This window comes from Biomphalaria glabrata, chromosome 10 (assembly GCF_947242115.1).
Source record: "Biomphalaria glabrata chromosome 10, xgBioGlab47.1, whole genome shotgun sequence".
NCBI lineage: Eukaryota > Metazoa > Mollusca > Gastropoda > Planorbidae > Biomphalaria > Biomphalaria glabrata.
Window position 1 is genome coordinate 30,741,896 of NC_074720.1, and position 19,055 is coordinate 30,760,950.

General features: G+C 38.3%; 1 protein-coding gene across 5 annotated transcripts in view; it reads right to left on the reverse strand.

Moving 5' to 3' along the window:
* Positions 1–19,055, reverse strand: part of LOC106075228 (uncharacterized) — a 214,262-nt gene that overhangs the window by 154,989 nt on the left and 40,218 nt on the right. Inside the window, exon 3 of one of the 5 annotated variants that reach the window (XM_056043826.1) lies at positions 10,182–10,323. The exons of the other annotated variants lie outside the window; for them this stretch is intronic. The gene's annotated coding sequence lies outside the window, so the exon portion shown is untranslated. The remainder of the gene's footprint in view (positions 1–10,181; positions 10,324–19,055) is intronic. 5 annotated transcript variants of the gene reach the window in all.

Here is a 19,055-nt window from a genome sequence, read left to right on the forward strand (position 1 = left end):
TGTTATGTGGAGAATATAGCCCATTTAACAATCAAACGATTATCACGAAATGTACTTATTAAAAAAAAAAAGTAATAAATGAAGGTAAACATATGTGTGCCTATCTTCACACTTTCGGGATCTTGAGAGCGCCCCTGAGTCCACCCTGTTCTAATGGGTACCTGACATTAGTTGGAAAAAAAAGTAAAGGCGGAAGGTCGTTGTTCTGGCCACATGACACCCTCGTTAACCGTGGGCCACAGAAACAGAGGACATTTACATAGATAACAAGGTCTGAAAGGGGAACTTAACTTTTCTTTTCTTTTTTATGTTCATATTTCATCTTACCTATGGCTTAGTATGTAAAGTATTTTTCTATTCAGCATAGTTTATTAATAACATCTAGATCTACTTAGAAAACTAACTTTTAAAGGAAGTCAAAATTTTCAGCACATAACCATTCCCAATATATCCAATTGGTTCTCACTTTTATGTTCCAAAAAAAAATGTTTGAAGGCATCCTGCACAAGAAATGAGAATTTCTACACCAGAAAATGGATTTCTTTTCAGATTTAAACAAAGTTTATGGCCTAGCTCTCACACCTTCCCTGATTGAGACGTCACTTGTGTATGCTCACATACAGTCTCGGTTCATGTCTATTAGCGCTCACTTGACAAACTCATACATCAACTCCCCCCCCCCCCATCTCCCCTTCCCGCTTCACTCGCCCCTGAAATGCCAGACCCAAGATTCATCAGAAACGAATTTATCAGATTAGGGAGGTCCATGTCAACGCGACCTGGCATTGAAATCTCCGTTGATATATGTGCATGGCGAGATTCTGAAAGATAATAAAAAGAAACCCAGAAAAACAGAGATACACGTTCAATTCTCAATTCTATGTGATGGAACACAATACAAAGTCAGTACACTGGAACATAGCCCGAACGGTTTAACAAACGAACAGAAGAAAATATTTTCCGAACATTCTTCTTCTTCGTTATTGCCCCAAGAGTTGAGTCTAAGACTCTTGGAACTCTAGTCCTATAGAAGCTTGCCCCAAGAGTTGAGTCTAAGACTCTTGGAACTCTAGTCCTATAGAAGCTTGCCCCAAGAGTTGAGTCTAAGACTCTTAGAACTCTAGTCCTATAGAAGCTTGCACCAAGAATTGAGTCTAAGACTCTTAGAACTCTAGTCCTATAGAAGCTTGCCCCAAGAGTTGAGTCTAAGACTCTTAGAACTCTAGTCCTATAGAAGCTTGCCCCAAGAGTTGAGTCTAAGACTCTTAGAACTCTAGTCCTATAGAAGCTTGCCCCAAGAGTTGAGTCTAAGACTCTTAGAACTCTAGTCCTATAGAAGCTTGCCCCAAGAGTTGAGTCTAAGACTCTTAGAACTCTAATCCTATAGAAGCTTGCCCCAAGAGTTGAGTCTAAGACTCTTAGAACTCTAGTCCTATAGAAGCTTGCCCCAAGAGTTGAGTCTAAGACTCTTGTAACTCTAGTCCTATAGAAGCTTGCCCCAAGAGTTGAGTCTAAGACTCTTAGAACTCTAGTCCTATAGAAGCTTGCCCCAAGAGTTGAGTCTAAGACTCTTAGAAATCTAGTCCTATAGAAGCTTGCCCCAAGTGTTGAGTCTAAGACTTTTGGAACTCTAGTCCTATAGAAGCTTGCCCCAAGAGTTGAGTTTAAGACTCTTGGAACTCTAGTCCTATAGAAGCTTGCCCCAAGAGTTGAGTTTAAGACTCATGGAACTCTAGTCCTATAGAAGCTTGCCCCAAGAGTTGAGTTTAAGACTCTTGGAACTCTAGTCCTATAGAAGCTTGCACCAAGAGTTGAGTTTAAGACTCTTGGAACTCTAGTCCTATAGAAGCTTGCCCCAAGAGTTCAGTTTAAGACTCTTAGAACTCTAGTCCTATAGAAGCTTGCCCCAAGAGTTGAGTCTAAGACTCTTAGAACTCTAGTCCTATAGAAGCTTGCCCCAAGAGTTGAGTCTAAGACTCTTAGAACTCTAGTCCTATAGAAGCTTGCCCCAAGAGTTGAGTCTAAGACTCTTGGAACTCTAGTCCTATAGAAGCTTGCCCCAAGAGTTGCTTCTAAGACTCTTAGAACTCTAGTCCTATAGAAGCTTGCCCCAAGAGTTGAGTCTAAGACTCTTAGAAATCTAGTCCTATAGAAGCTTGCCCCAAGTGTTGAGTCTAAGACTCTTAGAAATCTAGTCCTATAGAAGCTTGCCCCAAGAGTTGAGTCTAAGACTCTTGGAACTCTAGTCCTATAGAAGCTTCCCTCCATCTGCCAGTCTGAACAAACTTCTTGGAAAGATCCTAGCCTATGGTTGCCTGGTGTTGCGGTATGCGCGCTGGACTGTCGTTCGGACTTGTCGATGGTACCGGGTTCATACCCTGCCTGCTGCCATCCCTCGTAGTCCTGCGGGAGGTTTGGACTAGGAAGTTAATTATCTTCAACTATGAAGGACATCTGAAACAGGTAAAACATTTTATGTAAATTTCAACACATTAGTCACGGGCTTCATCACTGACAAACAAAAGGTAGAGTCTGATGGAACCGCTCCTTTGTCACTTCATTGTGCACTGTTTGCAATGGTTTGAATGGGGCCGGATCGCACTGCATCGCAGGCTGGATTTGATCCACTGATCGTTGTTTGGGTATCACTCTACTTGCAGACGATTATTAGATTAGTTATCTCATTGTACTCACGGAAATTAGCGTTGGTTGCTAGGTGTAGGGAGTCGGGTGGGGGCTTTCAGATCCGCCCACATTTCATTGTTACGTTATTCATTTATAAATTAGTTGTGATCTGAAACATGAATATATATGAAACAGGTGACCAAGGTCAACCACTATATGACCTTCAGTCGCGAAGCCAGTCAGGTGACCATCGTCATCTCCTAGAAATGAGTTGAATGTCTTGGCATTAGCTATGGTTGGAACGATGGCAAATGTCACCGACTTCATATAGTGAATAGCCACCGGAGCCCACCTTGTATTAACTCTTTCTCTCCGTAATAATTTTTCCACGTTTTGAAGGAATTCTTCATTTGGCTCATTACTATTTCACTATCCTCTTATGATTGGGCTTCAATAGCTTTGTTGTTTGTGATCAGAAAATTTTGTATTTGGTATAGAATTGAATAGGAATGCATATTCTTTTTATATAATTCAAAGTCAAGTTCAAAAAGTTAATCATTAATTTAATTTAATGAGGTCAAAATCAACGATGGTTTCGTCGATTAGTAGTGAAAGAGTTAAAAAAGAATGTCGGAGAAATGCGTTCGCGCATTTGATAGCAGTTAGAAGTGGGGGCGGGAAGGGGCGTTGCCTTAAGACTTTACAATCACGTATCTAGTGAACATTTATTGCTTATAACAACCGAAGTTGTTTCGTGGTATGACCAGTCAAGAAGACAATATATTTATCAAGCAAGCACTAATCAGCGCATGGGTGACGATGAAATTAAAGTTTCATTTAACTTTCGATTCTGCTTTGCTCGTGGGCGCGGTGGCTGAGTGGTTAAGCGCTTGGCTTCCGAACCTGGGGTCTCGACGAAGACTGGGATTTAGAATTTCTGGATTTTTATGTCGCCCGTGAGTCCACTCAACTCTAATGAGTACCTGACTTCAGTTGGGGGAAAGCAAAGGCGGTTGGTCGTTGTCCTGGCCACATGACACCCTGCTCGTTAACCGCTGAATAAAGAAACAGATGACCATAACATCATCTGCCCTATAGATCGCAAGGTCTGAAAATAAACTTTAGCGTCCTTTTAGAATACGTATAAACTCCCTCCGTCTGTATGTCTTTTTCTCTGGTAACACATTTTGAACACGTTATTTCTCCCACACCCATTCTCGGGGCAAGTGGAAACTTTACACTGAACCTAATAACACATCAATCTATTATTTTTAATTAATTAATTAGTCAATTAGTTATTGGTAATTAAGTATTTTGTTGATATCGGAAAAGGTAAATAAATCTTGAAGTATTGAGATATATGACTATAGGTGTGGAGTTCTTCCCATTAGATACGTTTTTTGTTGTTTTTTTAAAGTATTTTATAGATTTTTCCTGTTTTTATTTGAGAAAACAGACATCGTAATCACAACGAATCCCCATAAAGATCAATAAAGCAAACTTAGTAATTGTATGAATATGCTATTTGAAGACAACAAAGAGACAGTGTCGCAGCACTGTCGTCCAGAAAGCCAGTCTAGTCCAATTAAATTGTTGTTTGTGTATTAATTTCTAAGTGCCGAACTCAGGGCCGGATTTAAGTTTGTGGAGGCCCCTGGGCTGGATTTCTTGTGGCCCCTATACTCTTTCCAAAGCTTGAATTAAGATCCACGTATGAATGAAAATACTTATAGCTGAGAGAATGCTTTAGTTTAAAAGACAGAAAAATAGTTTTTGTAAATATAATCTCAATTTCCTTTTTTAAAAAAAATATCCATATTTTAGTTTTAAAAAGTGTATATTTTTTAGTTTGTGGAGGGTAAGGCCCTTGATAGACGAACTGTCGTAAATCCTGAGATATATTGACTTATTCCGAGCATGCTACAAGTGGACATTTCTTCATCACGACATTTTTGCCAGCCATAAAAAATGCAAAAAAAATGTTAAAGAAAAAACTTTAAAGTTTCTGACCCGTCGAAATTTGGATATGTTTTATTATCTCTTTTGTGAAGACCCCTTTCTTGTGGATACCCCGGGGCTCTAGCCACCCCTGCCCTACCTTTAATCCTGCCCAGGCCGAACCTGCATAAAACTTGCACTTCTCGTGGTTACATCAGAAAGTATTCAGCCAAAAGAAACACATTTTCTTATTGGTGACATCAATGGATTTGAGTGCGTTGAAAAGTAGAATTTAAAATCTGATAACATCTTCTTAACTTAAAATGTATTTCGGAAATTAATCTATTGATATGGTCATTTTAAAGATCTCACATAGCCATAAATAAATGTTAAAGTTTATTTCTTTTTTTTTTTTAAATGAGCTTTAATATAAATGTGTTTGTTAACATTTTGCTGTGTGAGATTGGATTAGTTATCTGAAGCTAGATCTGGAGCTAGATTACAACACTGCTCAGAGAGTTGATAGCGCTATTACATTCAACTCCATCAAAATGTTCGCGTGTATATCCCAGGTATCAAGTTACCTGGCCGAGTCAACACTATCCGTCTCACAAGACCCGGATGTTATCGGCGAAGATAAAGGTGAACACACCATCACAGGACATTGATTACCGGAAGAGGCCCTAAGGTCAGCCTGACATCCTTTTTTAATTTGGACTTCTTTTAAAATAAACAAACTGTGTGTGTGTGTTTATGGAGTGTTTTTTTTTCCTCTGGACAATGTTTTCAAATCTTTTTCATGGACTATAAACCCAAGTTCCATCTTATTTTCTAACATTTTTTTAGTTTCTAAAAGAAAAATACTCGATCTATAAGATGTCTAAAGGAGGAAAAAGTATTTATATTTTTCTTCTTTTTATAAATCGTAGCGAAAATATTGAAATCTCAAACACCAAAGCTGTAAGATGAGCTGATAGCAACACAATATACTTATCAACGTTAGGTCCTCCAAACAGATGATAGTTTCCTAGTAGGCGTGTTTCGTGTTTTTGTTTTATGTTCTTTGACTACTCACGTCCTTTGACTATTGGCATGAAGAATTGTGCATGTACTAAGAAGGTTGGCTTCTTTATCATGTGATAAAATGGTACACGCTCTGGACTGTCGTCTCGATAGCCTAGGGTTCGAACCCTGCCCGCCGCCATTCCCCGCTGTCCTGCCAGAGCTTTTGGGCTACGATGTGATAATAAAACCAACGAATAAATGTAACAACCAATCAACGCCCTTGTATTATAAAATGTAGACAGTGCCGAAGAATGAAACGAATAGAAGAATGTAACTTTACGTTTCCATCAAAGTGTCCAGGTCTGAATATGAAAGACACTTTGTTTCTCCGCAACTTATTTGTTCTTTCCATTCTCTCACTAAATAAATGTGTTTGAATACATTGACATGATCTTAGAACAACGATGACGTCACCGTGGTTCATGGAATCACTTATTAACACAAGTATTTTTATAATGATAAAGTTTCATTTTTTTTTTTACATTTCAAGGTCCTACACATGTTGGAATAAACTATCCCAATCTGTTCAACTCCTGCTAGTTCTACTATAATACATTCATCTCTAATATGAGAGAACTTCGAGGTCGCTGTGGGTGTATCTTAAGGAAATATAGTCTCATGCTTTTTTATATATTTTTTAAACAATTAATTAAAAATTTATGTAACTGTTCTCTCTCTCTCTTTCCAACACACGCACACACTCTATCTCTAACTTTCCTCACCCGCTCTCTCTCTCTCTCTCTCTTCCTAACAAAACACTCTCTCACCTCAAGTTCTCTCATTCAAACACACCTCTCTCACCCTCTAACGTACCCCTCTCTGTCTCTGTCTCTCTCTCTCTCTCTGACACACACTCTCTCACCTCAAGTTCTCTCATTCAAACACACCCCTCTCACCCTCTAACGTACCCCTCTCTGTCTCTCTCTCTCTGACACACACTCTCTCACTCTCTTTGTATCTCTAGCGCTCTTCTTTCTCTTTATCTAACCAACATTCTCTAACTCTCACGCCCTCTGTTGCTCTTAGTCTGTCTCTCTTTCTCCTTCTCCCTCTCTCTCTCTGTCTACCTGTATAAATCTCCCCTCTAACCATCTCTCTCTCTCTCTCTCTTCATTTCCCTCTTCCCTCTCCTCCCCTATGTCACAAGCGTGTACACACAAGCCCCACTGCCCAATGGCATCCTCTCCAAGAGACAGACAAACAACGGCTGGCCTGACATATATAGGACAATCGTCTCGAAAGAGGCATGCGATCTCAGCTCAGCCAATCCATCATTTTATTAGTCACACTTATGGCGTCGCTAATTGCTCGAATGACGTCACTGGCTGCCCCCTTTTTTCCCGTTGCTATAGTGACAAAATAATTGGGAAAAAATACATTTGACTAATAGCATGCTCTCAAATAATTGTTCCATATTATTTTTTTTTTAATATGTAACAAAAGAAAGAATGAACGAGACAGCGCTTCTTTCCTATTTGATTAAGTTCTGTAATAATTCTCTTGACGGCGGTCCATTCTCTCGTACAGTTCAATGCCTGTGCCCAAGTCTGGCTGTGTATCACTGTTCTCTTTCAATTAGAATGTCATTGAACAAAATATTTGGAACTAATGTAATGGTTCATATTTTTTTTCATACACAGTATTATTAATGATTTTTTTCAGAAAACAATATCCTATTTCTTTCTCTCTCTCTCTCTCTTTCTCTCTCTCTCTCTCTCTCACACACACACACACACACTCTCTCATACACGTACACACACACCTTTTATCGAACTTTTTCTCTCTCCTTCTCTTTTTCAATATTCAACTTTTTTTTTTCTAGATCGCGTATTCTATCGACATTCTACCACCACTGTCTGTCTTTATCTCAGTGTCTGTCTTTATCTCAGTGTCTGTCTTTATCTCAGTGTCTGTCTTTATCACTGCCTATTGCAGTGTCTGTCTTTATCTCTGCCTATTGCAGTGTCTGTCTTTATCTCAGTGACTGTCTCTATCTCTGCCTATTGCAGTGTCTGTCTTTATCTCTGCCTATCTCAGTGTCTGTCTCTATCTTTCTCTTTCACATTGTCTGCCTAATAATCTGTCTGCTTACCAGTGTATCCATTTTTATCCATTCTTACTGCTGTAATTATCTGTCTGTCGCCAAAGTTTCCTTCTTAAAAATTTTTGTCTATATATTTCTCTTCCTACCCTTCTTTCTTTTCTCTCTCTCTCTTTTTCTGTCTCTATATCTTGCTCTCTCTCTCTCTCTCTCTTCATCTCTCTCTCTCTCTTTCTCTATCTGACGTTGTCTCTGTCATTGTTTGCAAGTCTTTGTACGACTTAAAAAAATTCCTCAACTTTTAAGTTGAAATATTCTTTGATTGTTGTGTGTACTTCAAATCACTTAGGAAATAAGTCTCTTCATCAGAGGCTCCTTGTGGTAGTAACTCAAAGTTTTTAGAAGAATTAGAATTGCAAATGTTTTAGAATTGTTGCAAGATCAAAGTTTTCTTTTTTTTTTATATGGATCTTTGTTCCTGAAATTTGGAGACCACTTTTACAGACCTGGAGAAATCACATTTCCGTGACTCTTTTTGAGCCCACGAATTTCTTTCAACTTCTTCAGCATCAAAAACATCGATTTCTTGTTAGTTAGAAACCTTCTTTGAATGCGCAAGCAGACACATACATGTTTCATCCTAAAAGCTTTTCGTAGCAGAAACTGGTAACTAAACTAGTCAGAGGTTGTCATGATGTGAGACTAAGCTTGTTTTTAATTATGGTTTACTGAAAAAAAAACTCTATGGCCATATCGAAAGTTCCTCAAGGCTCGCAAAAACGTTCATTCAGGGAACAGTACCAGAAAAAAAGAAGAAGAGGCATAAAGAGAAAGTGACGATAAGACAACATGTAAGAATGGTCGGGCCTGCCATGACAAGAGACTCTATCGAAGGCAGAGACAGAGAGGAATGAAGAAAGACAGTCAACAGATCTTGTGTGGTGCCCCAACGGTCCAACAGATTGGTGAAGATGAAGGAGAAGGTTGTGATGTACAATCAATAGTCTATCCATATACTCTGACTGCTTTAGAATTTTAGAACAATGCATCACGTAGTGCATTGGAAAGATTGAGTGTATGCCGTCTACTAAGCCCCTAATAAACTTAGTTTCAACTTAGCTTGGGCCATGTCATTGCTGAGATGTCTGATATCATTGAGCTATTTAAACTTTAAAACTCCCTTCCAGTTGGAAGAGTTTGCCAATTGTACATTCGAACATTCCAAGTGCATATAGGTCTCGCCAGTAACAGGAGAAGGCGAAAATGGAAGAGCAAAGTCCTCCTTACCCTAAATATCAGTAGTTGGTTTTTCACCGAAATATGATTTGACCCTCAGCGAAACATAAACATTTTTAGTCAGGACCAGGCAAACGTCAATCGTACAAAATTGACGCCACCATTTCCATATATAAATCTTGCCTTAAGAAAGTCTGAAGCTTATTTCTTGTTAAAAGTTTCAACATTACGGTTTTTGTGCTGTTAAATTTGATTAAACCACGCTTGGAAAACAAAAAAAGAAAAACCCTATAAAAAACTAACCCTGTGGGTCCGTTGCTTCATTTGTTTGGTAAACAAAGCAGGTCAAATGCCACGGTAGAACACGAGGGGCGATTTCAAATTTGAAAAAAGTGCTTTTAGTTTTTAAGATATACGTGACAGACAGACAGGCATACTGCACAAAAACAATTTCGGCGTTCCCCTTTTGAGACACCAAAAAATTGGTACAATAAAAATCAAACGATACTACTCATAGCGGTCCCCGTTGGTCCGTTGCTTGGTAAGCAATGCAAATTTTCATATCTTTTTTAGTTCGATAAACATGAATTTGATGTCGCATTTTAGTTTTTGTGAAATCGTAACCTTACAGACAGACACAATGCAAAAAAAAAAAAAAAAACATGAAAAGTGGCTTTTCCCACATGCGAACGCTAACAATAGATATAATAACATTATCATGTGATAAAGAGAATGTAATTGGTCTGTTCGCTTCTCTATCAGTGGAAATCTGTATCCAAAGTCCCTGAAGCCTAAAGCTCTATTTTTTCCCCCATCAAGCATTTTGTGTAGCCAGCCAAGAGTTCGGGTTGTAGTCCATCCCGAAATAACAAGTGATTATTTTCCTGGCCACCGAGGAAGTGTGTGTTTACAAGGACAATAATTACAACCAAAATAAGTCTGCCGTCAGGGGGCGTAACTCAACATGGTTCCCCGGAACACGTGGCTCCGGTATACGGTAATAAACTTCTGAAATTTGTCCTGGCTGAAGGTGAACTTGGTGAGTCGGGAGAGGGCGGGAAATAACAAATGATGGAAGGGGCGATCAATCAGTTTGACGTCTGCTTGCTTTCTGTGTCGACCCTGTGTCAGACGTGCGTGCGTGTGTGTGTGTGGGGGGGGGGTAAATAAAAGAGATGTGGGGGGGGTGAGCAGAGGTTATGTCATATTTATTTTATTTTGTTTACCTGACATTACAAATTTGAATAAAACTCGATTCAAATGATAATTTTCAAACCTGAATAGATAAATGTGCAGTAGAGTTTAGGTGAAAGGAATCCACTGGTTGCCCACTTTCTTCCATACAGGTGTATCCAAACGCGACATGAAGCTCTTCAAAATCGACACTAGCAGCTGGGAAGAGGTGGCACTGGATAGATCTACATGGAGAGAGAGCAAAAAGGAAGGGTCACGGTTGCATATGTCATACACAACAGAAGCAGAAAGAAGGGTGAAAATGCAATGGCCCCAACCTGCGATCGCAGCAGTGTATCAAGGATTGGCCTCTTTAGTCACACAAGAAGTTGCAAATGGAAAAGATCGTCTCTCGAGACGTAAAATGCCACAGAGATAGTTTAGGGGTTGTGGGGAAAGCAAGAGAGAAGGATGACCCCACTGAGGTTCGATTATCTCACCCACCTCCCCATGTTAGACGTATCTCATTGCATATCTCATTAACCCTATGCCTGCAGAGATGCTTTACTGTCATTTCATTATACAACCCCATAATGCGCCCATCTCAATCATAGATTACTTTTAGCTGGCGAACTAGAAAAGAAGCATTAAAAAATTGGCAGAAGCCCCCTACTAAACATTGTCTATCTGTGGTCGTAGTGGCGTAGCTAGGGTGGGGGAGGAGAGGGTACAAATTTGAAAATCCTCCCGGGTCCCCACTTCAGGGGATCCCCCAAATGAGTGTCCAATATTTTATTTTACATTAAATATTAAGCCAATGCCATGCTATCTTGCTATTCATGTTGTTATGTAAATTAGTGAACATTTTGCATGTTTTCCACACAGTAGACATGTGTATTTATTGAGTATATTATCTCATGTCACGATGTCGAAAGTTAAAATACAGAGGCTCTAAAGAGGCCAAACCCTCCCCCCCCCCTGGCCCCTAAATTCCTTAATACGCCACTGAATTTAGACGTATTTAAATTCTTTCAGATGTCATCGGCACTAGTTTTCCCTTTGGTCTCAAATGTGTGCATGTATCCCGGATCTTTGTAACAAATTGTATCTATAATTGCTAAGAATGTGTATCTATTAATTAACAAGCGTTTGAAAATCTATTATCCTACTTGATAGGACGTTCCTAAGTATCGCTACAAATAAACATTTCTATTCTCGACGCTCAGTGAGGTGTGACGTCAGTACATCAGACATGTTCCCAAATCAGTCTGTGAGTTGACCTTAACTTCTGCCGTGCTGCACGCGACTCTGGATTATTAAATGGTATCATTTCGATTAGTAGGGATGGGGGTGAGTGTGGAAGCTCAGGTCTATGGTTTGAACATTCTGTTTGTTTTGTATTCATAGAGTGTTGAGTCAGGGGGGACGTGGATTTATAGTGGCTTGCTTTGTACTGGAGGGAGGGTGTGGAGTCCAGTGTGGACCTACTTAGAAAATTACTGTTTTTAAATTTTGCAAAGCAAATTTGAATACTGCAAAAATAAGCTCCTTATTTTTCTAAAAGAAAATGTATTACCAGTAATCGATTGATTAATTGGTTATTACTTTTATTGTCAACAATTATGAATAATTATACAAAATTTAAATTTGATACAAGAATGGGAAGTGGGGGAAAAAAAACGTGTACAAAACCTTTAGAAGGGAAATAACTCCATATTTCCAGCTATATCTTTCAATAAGTTGCATGTATTTCCCCCTTTCGATATCAAACAAAATAATTAATTGTCATTAATCAAATAGCTAATAGGTTAATTTTTTAAATGATTCATGTTTTTTGTTAGGTTCGACAAATAATTTTATCAAGTTTCAACTTGATCCGATAATTGGTCTGGGAGAAATAACGTGTGCAAAAATAGTGTACCAATCAGACAGACAAACAGACAGCGTGAGTTGACATAAGATTGGTAACAACCTTCACTAAGCACTCTGGGAAGTCTATCACCTCACCTTTAGTTTCCTTCATGTTTTCAAGTGACTTTTTCTCTATTGATCTGGACTCAACTAATATACAAGTTGGCCTCGTTTTTTTTCTCCTCCCATTTTGAATATAGTCACCCTGGCATAGGTCACAGTGCACCAAGCGCACTGCAGTTCTCTGTGTCTCCAAAGTTTAATGAAATAAACAAAAAAAGTCTTAAGACAAAATTTCTCTTCGATCCAACAACATCACCAGAAGGTCGAAGACTTTGGTTTCCAAAATTAAAAAGAGGGAACAACTCTTCCGGTCAGACACGGCACTGTGTAAACGCCCATGCTGGTCAGATCCTTAACAAATTCAATTTGATGTTGTATCAGGTGACCTCGCTGAGCAGACGTCGGAAAAAAAACGGAATGTAATTCTACAATTACAGCCATTATAGTAATCGGATCATTTTAATTAAGCTTTGTTTCCCTAGTCTTTTGTGTTCCCTTCTTTACAAAGATTGCTATCTTATTTATTTCTTTTTTTGTTTCGCTTCAAAACTTGTGTATTGTTTCGTTCTGAAACTGATTATTATTTTCTATTGTCATGAAATACAAATTATTAAAAGTTGGTTAGTGTGTCTGTGGTATCGGGTAGTCCATATTTTCTGAGCTTCTCTAGATCAATCATCTCAGCAACATTAAAGTGAAGCAACCTAATCTCCAAACGACGATCTTCGTTGTTTTTTTTACAAAGTTTATATCAACTCTGCCTGTCTGTCTATCTGTCAGGTAAAAAGTGTGTACACGTTATTTCTCCCACATCCCATTCTCGGATCAAGTTGATAGTTCGAACAATTATTCATTTACAGAAGAGAATCAATACAAAGTAACCAGATAATTTTTTTATTGCAAATTAATTTAATAGCTACTATGGAAAAGTAATATTTCAGTATTTATAGATGTGGCTAAATTATTTGGGTTTAGTCCCTTAAAAATTGTTAACTCTATCTCCCTCTCACACATTCTCCGATCAAGTTGATACTTTAAACAATTATTTATTGCACCCAATAAAACATGAATCAATAAACAAAAGACTCAATTAGTCAATTAATTATTGGTAATTTATTATTTCGTCTGATATGGAATAAGGGAAATAACCTGTACATTATTAGTAGATATGGTTTTAAGGACGAAGGTCTTCCCCTTTAGATAATCTTTGTTGCTTTCTTTTTTTTAGTTTTTTTTTATATTTTGCTTGTTAGACAGTCAGTTGTTTTTTATGTATAATTATCATGACTGTTATCACTGAAAGGCGAAGGGGCAAAGTTGAACAACTGTCGCCTAAACCAGTAAGCTTCGGGCAGGAGGAGCTTCAGCCTTGGCTGGCCACCCACCTAGGAGAAAGAATCCAAACCTTCGCGACCTTGTGGGACGTGTTTCTGGAGTCAACTCTTAGGTAAAATCAGGACCTGGTGATCTTTATGCAACTTGCAGCCCCCATTGCTGAACCCTGGCGGAACTTATGAAGCCGCTTATACTAAACTGTATTAGGTGTCAGCCCGAGACCAACCGTTACAGAAGGCCTGAACGCTAACCTGCTACGTCACAAGCTATGGGCAGTTTAGACCAATTGCTCGTTGCCTAGTAACAGGTCTGTACGGCGTGGCAACGAGCTATTGGGCTAAACTGCCCATAGGTTTTGACGTTGCAGTTCAGTGTTCAGGCCTTGGAAAACGTAAGGTCTAGTTTAGCCGACACGTCAGCTGCGAGGAAAGGTGGAACCTCAGTGTGAGCGACAACGTTCCGACTGTAGCTAATGCCGAGGTTTTGAGATTATTTCTTGTAGATAAACTATATCCATTCCTCGACTACATGTGGTCGACATCACACACATTAACATTAGATGATATATATGCTTTTATTTTTTTGAAAAAAAAATTGATTCATGTCTTGTCTATGCCAATAATTAATAGTGTAAAGTTTCAACTTCATACAGACTTTTTACCAGACAGACAGAGTAAGTTGATATAAGAATCACGAATCAATACTGTGACCTAATTCGACCTGTTTCTAGAAGCCGAGGTCAGGTTATAGAAGACGCAGAACAAACACACGTTAATTATAATCATCCAATCCAGAAAGAGATCAGGGAAAAAATTGCACACGTCGGTTTCTAGAAGGACATAGTTAATAAAATATTTAGAATAGAAGTTTCAATGATTTTAGAAATGTATAAATTGTGGGAAAGCAAGTTTCTCGGGGTCCTTGCATAATAACTGTCTTGGCGTTGTAATGAGTCCTTAAACGATTGCAGGTCCATTAGTTAAAGTTAAAGTTTTATCATTAAGTTGTTTCAGTAATAAGTTATATCAGTTTAAGTTGTATAAGTAGAAACTTAAATATTATCCAGAGATTGAAGTCAAGTTGGTATTGAATTGAAAGTCTAAGTCTATGTTTAGTTTGAAGAAGTTTAATAAAGTAGTAAGAAAAGAACACAGATGTTTCTTCAGTGTGACGTCAAGTTATTTACATACATCTCCGGCAAGATGATTCTGTTTGTGTCATTGTTAATATAAGAAGAGAACGATACAGATTGTAGAGAACGAACTAATAGTAGTCCATCATCGATGAATATCAGGGAATAAAGAAACAGAAATCATCACAATAAGCTTTGTAATAACAACTAGCGAGCGGATGAGGTTAAAGGTCAAAATAAATAAATGTTAATGTGTATTGAATCAAAGTTCCCCTTTCAGACTATGTGGTCTATAGGGCAGATGTGGGGATGCGTGGCCTAGAGGATAAGTTCGTTGAACTTAGCTTCGCTTGGATACCTATGAAGGGGGCTCGAGGTTCGAGACCCGACTCGAGCAGAGTTGGGTTAAATGAGCGCCTAAAGGCAGCACGGAAAAACCTTCTCCCCAACAGGTCTACAAATGAAATTGGATCATAGCCCTCTGAGCATGCTATAAGCATGAAAGTAGCGCTATATAAAAGCCATTTAAAAAAAAGATGATGTTAAGGTCTCCTGTTTCTTTGGCCAATGGTTAACGAGCAGGATGTCATGTGGCCAGCACAACGAACAACCGCCTTGACTTTTCCCCAACTAAGGTCAGGTACCCATTAGAATTAGGTAGACTCAGGAACGCCCTTAATATCCCGAAATTCAAAATTCCACTGTTCATCCAGGTTCGGAAGCCAAGTGCTTAAACACTGAACCACCGCGTCCCTTAATAACTATAATGAAACGATGTTTGCATGAAGAATATTAAATTAGCGACATTCGATATACACAATAATAACAATTAATTAACAATGCACTATTTATCTTTATCACTATTAAACAAAACACTCTGCACTTTGCGTAGAGCAACTCTACTTTCCCGTCAACAGCTCCTTCACGCACACACACACCACAGCTAAACACAGCTCAGCACTAGCTCAAACTCTATAAAGTATTGTTTCTTTCCCCCTAGAAATACAAAGAACAATCGAGCCTATATTGACTACTGTATCCTAAGATATGGGCGATACAAAACAAGCGGGACAGAGACTGAGACCTAGAGGGGGAGAGAGTGGGGAACCAGAACATTAAAATTGGTCATAATTACCAAACTCTAAGTGCTTGAGAGGCTCCAATCATATTTTCTAAAAGTCCTGGACATATCATTGGTCATAAACAAAGGAAGGATCAAGGTACCTAAAAAGAGCTGCCTAGACCCGCTAGATGTGATAATCAGGCATAGGTGACTCAAGACAAATGTACAGTTGACGTTTTTACCTTCCCAACTTCCGTACACAGAAATACATGTACATCACAAGACTGTTAACTGTGTACAATTCCCAATAGCACAAGACACGAACATAACGCACTTGACAGACACTTTGGGACCTTTAACCTATGTAGGTGAACTCATGACAATAAACTAATTTTACAACAGGACCGCATCGCTTTGACCCAATCATCATCTTGACATCGTGAAAAAAAAAGATAGTTTATTTTTAACATTAAACACCTTTTTATAAAGCACTGTTTTATAACGCACTGTTTCATAACAGCACTTTTCATCATAACAACACATTTCATAACAGCAATGTTTCACAACAGCACTGTTTCATAACGTCTCGTTTTCATAACGGCACTTTGTTTTCAAAGCAATAATCATTATGGCATTGTTTTCTATTGGCACTGCTTCAAATACGAAAAATTAAGCAAATATATTCACGAGTAATACAATGCAATACATCATGATACAACTGTAAGTTGACCCATATCCTGCTGACCTGGTCTCCTCAATTGCTGTCATGTCTAATGCACTGGTGTACAAACACAACATCCCTGAAGGCATCATACACTTTGAGGTTTCTTTGTCTCACGAAAAGGGGTCAATAATTAGCCGACCAATGGTCTGAAAAACATCGAGGCAGAAAGGGTTGGGAGAGGTTTGAAGATGATTGATCTTTTGGTCACACGAGCTGGACAACCAAATTGATCCAGAGAATTACATTCCGGAGCCACCGGACACAACATCAAAGAGGTCGAAAGGATGGAGGGGCGGGGGAATGAGTGAGTTTATTAGTCAACCCTTGTTTCAGGAGACCTGGACTGTTTAGAACTCAGGACTTTACGATTAAAGAGGTTCTCAAGTCTGATAATGTAACACCCTTAGACTATAAATTTGAAAAGACATTTTGTTATATTCAGGGCCCCCCTCCAGCATCAGTCGCTTCCTGAAATAACGGGCCAACAGAATATGTCATTGTGTATGTTGGCTATCAAACTTAGTCTATGAGATTTTTTATAATAAATGCCGACTCATAAAGCTGCAACCTGAAATTGCGAAGGTTTTAGATTCAAATCCCATTGGAGATCAAGAAGAAACTTTTTAAAAACATTTAGGCTATTTCTAAAGAAAAAAAATATTTTAAAACTTCTCATTCTGAATCGTTCCAAATAGGCGATGAGCATATAGTCTTTCTCTATATCAATGTCTGTGTCGCTGCTATTGATAGAGAAATATATTGACTGGTCAACGATAAATTGTTATTGGTTTATTTTACTGTGTTATATGATTTGATGATGGAAAAAAAACGCAAATAAAACAATTGTGATGTTTCAATTTAAAGAAATATACTACGACATAATTCCCATAGTCCCGACTTGTACATCCAATAGATGGAGCTATAAAAACGTTGCAATATTTTGTATTAGTCTATGACTTCCTTGAAAATCTTGAAATAGTAAACCTTACACTTAAACATTGAGATGGATCTATCTTTTAAAACAAAAGCGCAAATAGCAAAATTTAAAAAAAAATAACTTCCAAAGTGTAAACTTTCGCCATTGTTAGCATTTAATTCTTGTCTAATCTAAAAAAAACAATATATGTATTCAAACATATAGATGTGTGGTATATTATTTTTAAAGCTAATCCCTCGCCCCTCAAAGACGCGTACTTCCTGTCAAGATAATACAACGTACCTTTAAAATTCTAGTCTACTAGAAGAAACAGCAACTTTTTTTTTTAGAAAACAAAATGAAATCAGTGACAGAGAAAAAAATTATTGACAGTTTGAGAAACACTGTACTACTAAATTGAATTTTTAGTTAGATATTTTGTTGTCATGCGCGAGCTGGTCATTAACTCGAGCTGCAATTTAATAGCAGCAGCCGATGAAAGGATGCCATTAGTGCAAGAGACAGCACAAGGCTGCCGGATGGCGTGGGTTGCTGGGAGAATGTGTTTTACAGTATTCTAAAACTTTATGTTAACTTAGCGTAGAACTGTTCCGTAATTATGTGACCAGAGACTGTTTAGTTCAGCAGGTTCTTTTTGAATATGTTGAATTATTGACATTTTACAAAGTAAAGGAGACGCGATGGTTGAGTGGTAAAGCGTTTGGCTTCGGAACCCAGGTATCCGGTTTCGAATCCTGGTGAATACTTGGATTTTTAATTTCGGGATTTTAGGGCGCCTCTGAGTCCACCCTGCTCTAGTTGGGGAAAAAGTAAAAACTGTGAAAACGGAGCTGTGACAGAGGAGCTGTAAAAAAGAAACTGAAAATAGAGTTGTCACGTTGTAACCGTAAAATTATAGCCGTAACATTGTAACTGTGAATATGTAGCTGTGAAAATGTAGCTCTTACAATGTAGCTGTGAAAATGGAGCTGTGACAGTGTATCTGTGAAAATGGAGTTTTGAAAATCGAGCTATGACGTTGTAGCTGTGAAAATATAGCAATGTAGCTGTGAACATGAAGCTGTGAAAGTTGCATTGTGAAAATTAACCTAAGACATTTGAGATCTTAAACTGGAGCTGTGTCATTGCAGCTGTAAAAACTGCAGTTGTGACTGTGTAGTTGTAAAAAACGAATCTATGCAATTGGAGCTGTAATATTTGATACTAGGTTGTATGTGGTGGTGTTTACGATGTAAAATGGAGCTGTAATATTTGATACTAGGTTGTATGTGGTGGTGTTTACGATGTAAAATGGAGCTGTAATATTTGATACTAGGTTGTATGTGGTGGTGTTTACGCTGTAATATGAAAGTTTTAGTCCAGATTAGTCGGATAAGTTAGTTTAACTGCCTCAACCGGCAGATAACCCAATCACACACGTCAGTTGTTTGTCTAAATTTTTTTGTTCATTTAAAGACACTGCCCTATGTATAAAAAAAATGTCCTATGTGAAACAAAAAGGTCCTATTTGAAAGACAATGTTCTATGTCAAAGACAATATCCTATGTCAAAGACAATGTCCTATGTCAAAGCACTTACGTACTTCCACTTTAATACAAAGCAATTTCTTTTAAAGAGCTTTCAATATAAACGGCAGATTGATTCACACTCATAACTAACCGTTAATAAGGTTTTCATTAGGGTAGCATATTGATCAGCCTTCATTGCTTTACCCAACACTACTAGTAAGTGCCCATAAGAGTTGGGTGGACTCAAGGACGTCCTGAGAATTCCCAAGATCAAGATCCAAGTCTTCAAAAGGATTAGACCTCC